Below are 8,852 nucleotides of genomic sequence, written 5' to 3'. Positions count from 1 at the left end.
TTTATTTTTGTGATTTTCCTGTCTGGGTTGACATCTAATTGTTCTGTCCACTGTTGTAGTCTTGGGTTGATACCTGATATTATTGATTTTCTAACCAAAGAACTCTCTTTAACATTTCCTGTAGTTTTGATGAAATCCCTAAAGTTCTGTTGATCTGGAAATGTCATAGTTTCACCTTCATATTTGAGAGACATTTTTGCTGGATATACAATTCTTAGCAGGCAATTTTTTTCCTTCAATTTTTAAAATATGTCATCCCATTGCCTTCTTGCCTGCATGGTTTCTGCCGGGTAGTCCGGACTTTTCCTTACTGACTCTCCTTTGTAGGTGATTTTTCATTTATCTGTAGCTGCTCTTAAAATTCTCTATCTTTGGTTTTGGTAAGTTTGATTATAATATGTCTTGGTGACTTTCTTTTAAAATCTACTTTATGTGGAGTTCAGTGAGCATCTTGGATAGATATCTTCTCATCTTTTATGATATCAAGCAAGTTTTCTGCCAACAAATCTTCAACAATTCTCTCTGTATTTTCTGTTATCCCTCCCTGTTCTGGTAGTCCAATCACTTGTAGGTTATTTCTCTTGATAGAATCCCAGATGATTCTTAAGGTTTCTTCATTTTTTAAAAAATTCTTTGGAAGGGCCAAGATGGCTGACTAGGTAGAAGCTACCATGGATCCCTCTTGCAACAAAGACTCAGAAAAAAAGTGAATTGATCACATACATGACAATCTACAAACACTGACCATCACACAGAACTAAAGAGTTGACCTGAGTGACAGGGGAGTGAAAAGCCACGCCCTGAAGCATAAACCACTTCTGGAACTGACATCCCACACCACAGCCTTGGGCCCTCATGGTTCCTGGGTGCCAGAGTGGTGGGGCTGATTGCGACTTACTGAGACGGGGCAAGCATGGGTCACGCCCCTAACCCCTAACCCCCTGGAGTAACCTCGGTAGACTCAGCCAGCACAAGCAGGCTGCACACTGACGCGGCTGACAAGAGAATGAGAAACCACGGCAGAAGCAGCAACTGTTTTTGGAGCCTGGAGCCAGCATCCCAGTCAGAAAACCTTGGTGCCGGGCTTTTGACTAAGCACAGAGGAGCCGAGCACGGCTTCCTGACAGGGCGCAAGCATGGGATGCAGCCTTAGCCCCCTGAAGTAACCTCAGGGGAAACCCAGCCAGTGCACACAGGATGCACAATGATGCGGCTGACAAGAGGAGAAATCACTGGGAAGTAGTGACTGGTTTCAGAGCTTGGAGTTCAGCGTCCCAGCCAGAAAACCTTGGTGCTGGGCTTTGGACTAGGAGTGGAGGAGCAGATCATGGCTTCCTGAGACAGCACAAGCATGGGACCAGGCCTGACCCTCGGGGGCAATCTCCATCCAGCCACCACACACAGGCTACACGCCCCTCTGGAATCTCAGACAAAACAGTCATCACCAAGCAAGAAAAGTAACTTTGTCTATATTGCCCATGCAACTCTCTCCTATCTATCTGATTTCTCCCCTCCCTGCCCCAGGTGGCTTCATTAGCATTGGAATTTCCTGGGCCAGGAAGTGAAGTGCTCTTCTGTTTTTTTTTTTTTCTGAACCCATTCTCCTGGCCTGAGAGAAGCAGCAACTAACAACCCAGGGACAAAAAATCCTTCCCTGACTTCCCTAAACTGGAATAAAAATACAGAACCAGCTTCAGCCAAGCATATGAGATCCACAGTCTTGGGCTTTCATCCCTATAGGGAACAAGGTGGCTATTATAATGCAAAGGCAATTCTGATAGAGATCTGAATGTAATTGTTTTAGCTGAGCAGTGGAAAAAAAAGTTTTCCAGGTCTGATACCTCTCTACCTATTAAACAGAGTCCTCTCTGATCCACAGCTGGGAACTGAGGGCTGAAGCTCCACCCAAACCATCTAGCCACCTGCTAAAGCAGTCTGAGGATAGTGATGCTTACCAGTCTTTAGAGGTACAAGCATTGGGTACGTAAGGTAAAGCTGCAGAGCCCACCCACTAAAGTGCGCTAGTAATAGAGACACACCTACTTCACTGGCATGTGGGGGAAGGCTGTCAGCATCCTGCCCTCCTTGGCGTGTGACCCCTGGGTGCTACTAGAATCTGGTGCACACAACTATCACCACTACTCCTCTAAGTTAACAGGTGACAGCCTACACCACACACTCGGTGACCCAAAATCAGAACACCTAAGCTGATTCTATTCAGGAATAGTGAATGGACTTTTAGGCTTATATATCTGGTAACAGCTCAAACCAGCTGCTAATAGGACATAAGTGATTCAAAGGCTACAACAATCAAGACAGCACAATCTAGTAGCCCATCTGGGTATATTGAAAGGAAACAAAACAAGAAGATAAGACTCAGTGGGCAAATATAAAATAAATCATTACAATGTCTTATAGATGCCTCAGAGACAGCAGTTGATATCAAATCATATAAAGAAGCAGATCATGATTGCTTCTACAAATCCCCAAATTAAAGAATCAAAATCTTTCCCAAATGAAAATACAATCCTGGAATTGTCAGATGCAGAATAATAATAATAAAAAAAACCCAAGATATCAGGGATGACCTCAAAAATGAAATAAGGCAATCTACAGAAAAAGCCAAGGAACACACTGATAAAGCAGTTGAAGAAATTGAAAAGATTATTCAAGAACATGGTGGAACAATTAAAAATCTGCAAGAATCCATAGAGAGACAGCATTCAGAAATCCAAAAGATTAACAGTAAAATTACAGAATTAGAAAACTCAGTCAGAAGTTAGAGGAGCAGAATCGAGGAATTGGAATGCAGGGTGGGGGAGCTGGAGGATAAGACAATTGACACCAATATAGTTGAAGAAAAACCAGATAAAAGAATTTAAAAAAAATTAAGAAACCCTAAGAATCATGTGGGACTCTATCAAGAAGAATAACTTGTGTGTGATTGGAGTTCCAGAACAGGGAAGGATAAGAGAAAACACAGAGAGAATAGTTGAAGATCGGTTGGCAGAAAACTTCCCTGGAACCATGAAAGATGAAAAGATATCTACCCAAGATGCTCGTCGAATGGCATACAAGATAGATCCCAAAAGAAAATCACCAAGACATATTATCATCAAACTTGCAAAAACCAAAGATAAAGAGAAAATTTTAAAAGCAGCCAGGGATAAAAGAAAAGTCACCTACAAAGGAGAATCAATAAGAATAAGTTCGGACTACTCGGCAGAAACCATGCAGACAAGAAGGCAATGGGATGACATATATAGAGCAATGAAAGAGAAAAACTGTCAGCCAAGAATCATATATCCAGCAAAACTCTCTCTCAAATATGAAGGTGAAATTAAGACATTTACAGATAAACATAAGCTTAGAGAATTTGCAAAAACCAAACAAAAACTGCAAGAATTATTAAAGGAAATTCTTTGGTCAGGAAATCAATGATATCAGATACCAACACAACACAGGGTCACAGAACAGAACATCCTGATATCAACTCAGATAGGAAATCACAAAAACAAAATAATAATAATTTTTTTAAAATTGCTCAAAACAGGGAATCATTGGTATCATTATGTAAAAGATTAGAATAATCGAAAAAAAAGGGATAAATAGAGGAGGCATAGATCTTACACATGGAGAGGAAACCAAGGTGATATAGGGTAATACAAGTTAGGTTTTTACTTAGTCAGATAGGGGTAAATATTAAGGTAACCACAAAGAGGTCTAACAATTCCATACTTCAAAATAAAAACCAAGATAAACACAACGACTCAGCAAAAATAAATTCAACAACTATGAAATGGAGGAACACACATTCTACAAAGAAAAACTTCTCAGCCCAAAAAGTAAGTGGAAAATGAAATTGTCAACAACACACAAAACAGGCATCAAAATGACAACACTAAACTCATACTTATCTATAATTATGCTGAATGTAAATGGACTAAATGCACCAATAAAGAGACAGAGAGTTGCAGACTGGATAAAAAAAAACACGATCCGTCTATATGCTGCCTACAAGAGACACACCTTAGATTTACAGACACAAATAAACTAGAACTCAAAGGATGGAAAAAAATGTATCAAGCAAAAAACAATCAAAAAAGAGTAGGAGTGGCAATATTATTTTCTGACAAAATACTTTAAAGTTAAATCCACCACAAAGGGTAAGGACACTACGTAATGATTAAAGGGACAATTGACCAGGAAGATATAACCATATTAAATATTTATGCACCCAATGACAGGGCTGCAAGATTCATAAAACAAACTTTAACAGAACTAAAAAGTGAGATTAGACACCTCCACAATTATGGTAGGAGACTTCAACACACCACTTTCAGAGAAGGACAGGACATCCAGTAAGAAGCTCAATAGAGACACGGAAGACCTAATTGCTACAATCAACCAACTTGACCTCATAAACTTAAACAGAACACTCCACCCAACAGCTGCAAAGTATACTTTTTTTTTTCTAGCACACATGGAACATTCTCTAGAATAATAAAAAAAAAAAAGAATAGATCACATATTAGGTCATAAAACAAACCTTTGCAGAACCCAAAACACTGAAATATTACAAAGCATCTTCTCAGAACACAGGGCAATAAAAGTGGAAATCAATAACAGAAAAATCAGGGAAAAGAAATCAAATACTTGGAAACTGAACAATACCCTGCTCAAAAAAGACTGGATTATAGAAGACATTGAGGAGGGAATAAAGAAATTCATAGAATTCAATGAGACCGAAAACACTTCATATTACAACCTTGGGGACACAGCGAAAGCAGTGCTCAGAGGTCAATTTATATGAATAAATGCACACATACATAAAGAAGAAAGAGCCAAAATCAAAGAACTGTCCCTACAACTTGAACAAATAGAAAGCAAGCAACAAAAGAAACCATCCGGCACTGGAAGAAAGCAAATAATAAAAATTAGAGCAGAATTAAATGAATTAGAGAACAGAAAAACAATTGATAGACTAAACAAGGCCCAAAGCTGGTTCTAAATATGCCAGAGAGAAACCAGATAACTGGGAGCTCCTGAAAATCGAACACCTATGCTCATCTAAAGACTTCACCAAAAGAGTAAAAAGACCACCTACAGACTGGGAAAAAATTTTCATCCACGACGTCTCTGACTAGCGCCTGATCTCTAAAATCTACATGACTCTGCTAAAACTCAATCACAAAAAGACAAATAACCCAATTAAAAAAAGGGGTAAGGATATGAACAGGCACTATTATAAGATCTTGAGAAATAGTTTAAACTGAGAAGAACACACTCTTTTGTGGTTAAGAGAGAGGGGAGGGAGGGAGGGTGGGAGAAGGGTATTTACTAAATAGATAGCAGACAAGAACTACTTTGGGTGAAGCGAAGGACAACACTCAACACAGTGGAGGTCAGCACAACTGGACTAAACCAAAGCAAAGCAGTTTCCTGAATAAACTGAATGCTTCAAAGATCAGCGAAGCAGGGGCAGGGGTTTGGGGACCATGGTTTCAGGGGACATCTAATACAATTGGCATAATAAAACCTATTAAGAAAACAGTTTGCATCCCACTTTGAAGAGTGGCATCTGGGGTCTTAAATGCTAGCAAGTGGCCATCTAAGATGCATCAATGAGTCTCAACCTACCTGGATCAAAGGAGAATGAAAAATACCAAGAACACAGGATAATAAGGAGCCCAAGAGGCAGAAAGAGCTACATAAACCAGAGACTAAATCATCCTGTGACCAGAATAACTAGATGGTGCTCGACCACAACCGATGACTGTCCTAACAGGGAACACAACAGAGAAGTCCTGAGGGAGCAGCAGAACAGTGGGATGCAGACCCCAAATTCTCATAAAAAGACCAGATTTAATGGTCTGACTAAGACTGGAAGGACCCCGGTGATCACAGCCCCCAGACCTTCTGTTGGCCCACTACAGGAACCATCCCTAAAGCCAGCTCGTCAGACATGGATTGGACTGGACGATGGGTTGGAGAGGGATGCTGGTGAGGCCTGAGCTACTTGGTTCGGGTGAACACTTGAGACAATTTTGGCATCTCCTGCCTGGAGGGGAGATGCAAGGGTAGAGGGCCTTAGAAGCTGGCAAAGTGGTCACAAAAAGAGAGAGCGGAAGGAGGGAGCGGGCTGTCTCATGGGGAGGAAAGTAATTGGGAGTATTTAGCAAGTTGTATATGGGTTTTTGAGTGAGAGGCTGACTTGATTTGTAAACTTTCATTTAAAGCACAATAAAAAATTATTTTTAAAAAAGAGGAAAATCATTTGTAACATTTTTATCCCCCTAATGTTGAGAATTTGAATAACTGATGAAGGGATTTTCTGATTGACCTTTTTTTTTTTTGAAGGGGGGCTGTCATCTTAATTGTGGAAGAGGAAAAGACCTGTCTATGATACCCTTTTCACCTAAAGTGTCTAGGGTGCTGGCTGCTTTCTAGGCAGAAGAAATTTACGTCTTTAAAGCAGCAAACCCTGGAGACCAATTGGAGGAGTAGTGGGTAAGTGCTACGGCTGCTAACGAAGAGGTTGGTGGTTCGACTCCACCAGGTGCTCCTTGGAAACTCTATCGGGCAGCTCTACTCTGTCCTATAGGGTCACTATGAGTCGGAATCGACTCGATGGCAAAGGTTTTGTTTGGTTTGGTTTGGTTTATAGCACCCTTGTATCGTTGCCAATAGTCATCTTTGTCCCTTTATAATATTTATACAAATATTGTTAATTAAACATGAATTCATTCTCAGAGTAGTATGTTTGTAGCAAACTATTCTGATGGGCTCTAAATAGTGTGGTTCCCACTGGATGAAAAAATAACTCTCTTTTATCAAAGATACCTGTGCCAGTTAGAGAGAGACCTAAGAGAGATATAATCATGCCTTTGAGAAGGTTAATGAGAAGGTGGGACCCAACTGGTCTCAAGGTACAATCAGGGTGTTAGGAGATAATTTCTGAAACTTCTTCAGACAAATTGATATGGTTTTGTCATAAAGAGTAATGAGCTATAGGTTGCACCAGGACAACCAGGTGATTCCCACCGGTAGGATGAAACTTTCCAATCCTGTATTTGGTATTATAAATTACCTTAATGACATGCAAAATACCTCACCATTATAATCAGTCTCGTTGGGCCCTATTAAAAAGTGAATGTGGTCAAAGAACAAAATTAGAAAGAACCTGAAGAAATCCCTGGACAGGTGATTAAAGTGCAATGAAGCTTAAAATACTTTTAAGCCATACATTAAATGTTTAAAAATATAAAGTCAGAGAGAAATTTCTGTAATTTTCCACACTTGTCTTACACTCACAGGAATCTCTTGAGTGGATGCCAACATTTTTAGAATAATTCCCAAAGAGTCCACATATTAAAAGTAACTGTATAGTATGTCTGCAAAAACAACTCTTTGCCTCCTTCTATGCAAAATTACATCTGCCCTTGACCACATATCTTATCATTTTTTTAAATTTATCTGTAAGAGTAATTTATAGCTTCAAGTTTAAGCTTATTTTATATTCTTTCATCCTTGAAAGTTAGTTTAGAATTAATTTTCATTTGATATTCCTTCAGTGGGAATGGTAATCTTATATTATTAGTTTTACTAGACAAAACATAGAATAAATGGGAAAAACATAGAAACTCTTTTCCTAAAACTGTTTCCTTTCTCAACAAATTTGAATCAAATTTTCTCTTGGTTTTAGCATTCACGTGTACAAATGATACATGCCCAATTCTTTGAAAAATTTAATATATATTTTTCTTAAAAAAATCAATTTGAACGGGAAAATAAACACTCTCTACTGAGACTCTACCAAAATTTATTGGAGAGAGTTCAAAGAAAATATTTCCATTAATAAGTTGGATAAAAATTTTACAATGTTTATGTCACTCAATTAATATACTCTTTGTATTCGTTTAGGACCTATCAGATGTGTAGATACTATCGATGTATGGGCAATTGTTTAGACTGAGTAGTTCTGTTCAGGGCTACATTAGCGGCTCAATGAATGATGCACTATTATCAGCTGGTACTTTTAATCAGATTAGCTACACAACAGAATAATGAATTTCACCATCAATGCTCCTGAGAATTGATATCAGTTAAACATAAAAATCACATCACAAGCAATAACAAATAACAACAAAACATGTACACACAAGGTTTGAAGAATAGCTACTAAAGATTATACTTGTGTGAGTCTTCTCAAAGACTCTATACTCAGTCACCATAAAAAAGTTTTTTTCTCTGATACCCACCAATAATTTGGGATAACTCTGGGAAAACAATTATGAGGAAGAATTCCCTGACTGTGATAACAAAAATTGGTAAATATAAGAGAGCAAAATGGAAAGAATGCTGAACCTCCGTTTGTTATCTATCCAAAACAATGCAATGGGTCTTTCTAGTTACATCTTCAGAATAAGGAAAACAATGTATTACGTTAGCTGTTGATCAAAAGTAAAGCATGTTACATCTTCTGATTGAAGCTAATTCCAAGCATTACATAATTAATCTATAATTTGGATATTTTACATTTTCCAGAATCTCATATCACATAGAAATTGGAAGTTCAGATTTTAACTGAGAGAGTAGTGTTTAAAATTTAAACCTTTTCCCTAAAGCGGATAGACATTCTTGTTGTCACTTTTAGTTAAATACGGAATTTCAGTCTTGATGAGAAAGAATATAGGAATTCAATATTCATTAAGAAAATTTTAATTGTAGTTGTCTATTTTATAGCATTTGTGCATATAAATAATCTCCAAAAGCTTAGGAAGCATATCCTACCCAAAGATAGAGGGTGGCCGCCAGGAAGAAGGAAGAAACTGAGATTTAAATTTTAAGTA

The sequence above is a fragment of the Elephas maximus genome, chromosome 27, assembly GCF_024166365.1.
Source record: "Elephas maximus indicus isolate mEleMax1 chromosome 27, mEleMax1 primary haplotype, whole genome shotgun sequence".
NCBI classification, from domain to species: Eukaryota; Metazoa; Chordata; class Mammalia; order Proboscidea; family Elephantidae; genus Elephas; species Elephas maximus.
This window is presented reverse-complemented; position numbering follows the sequence as displayed.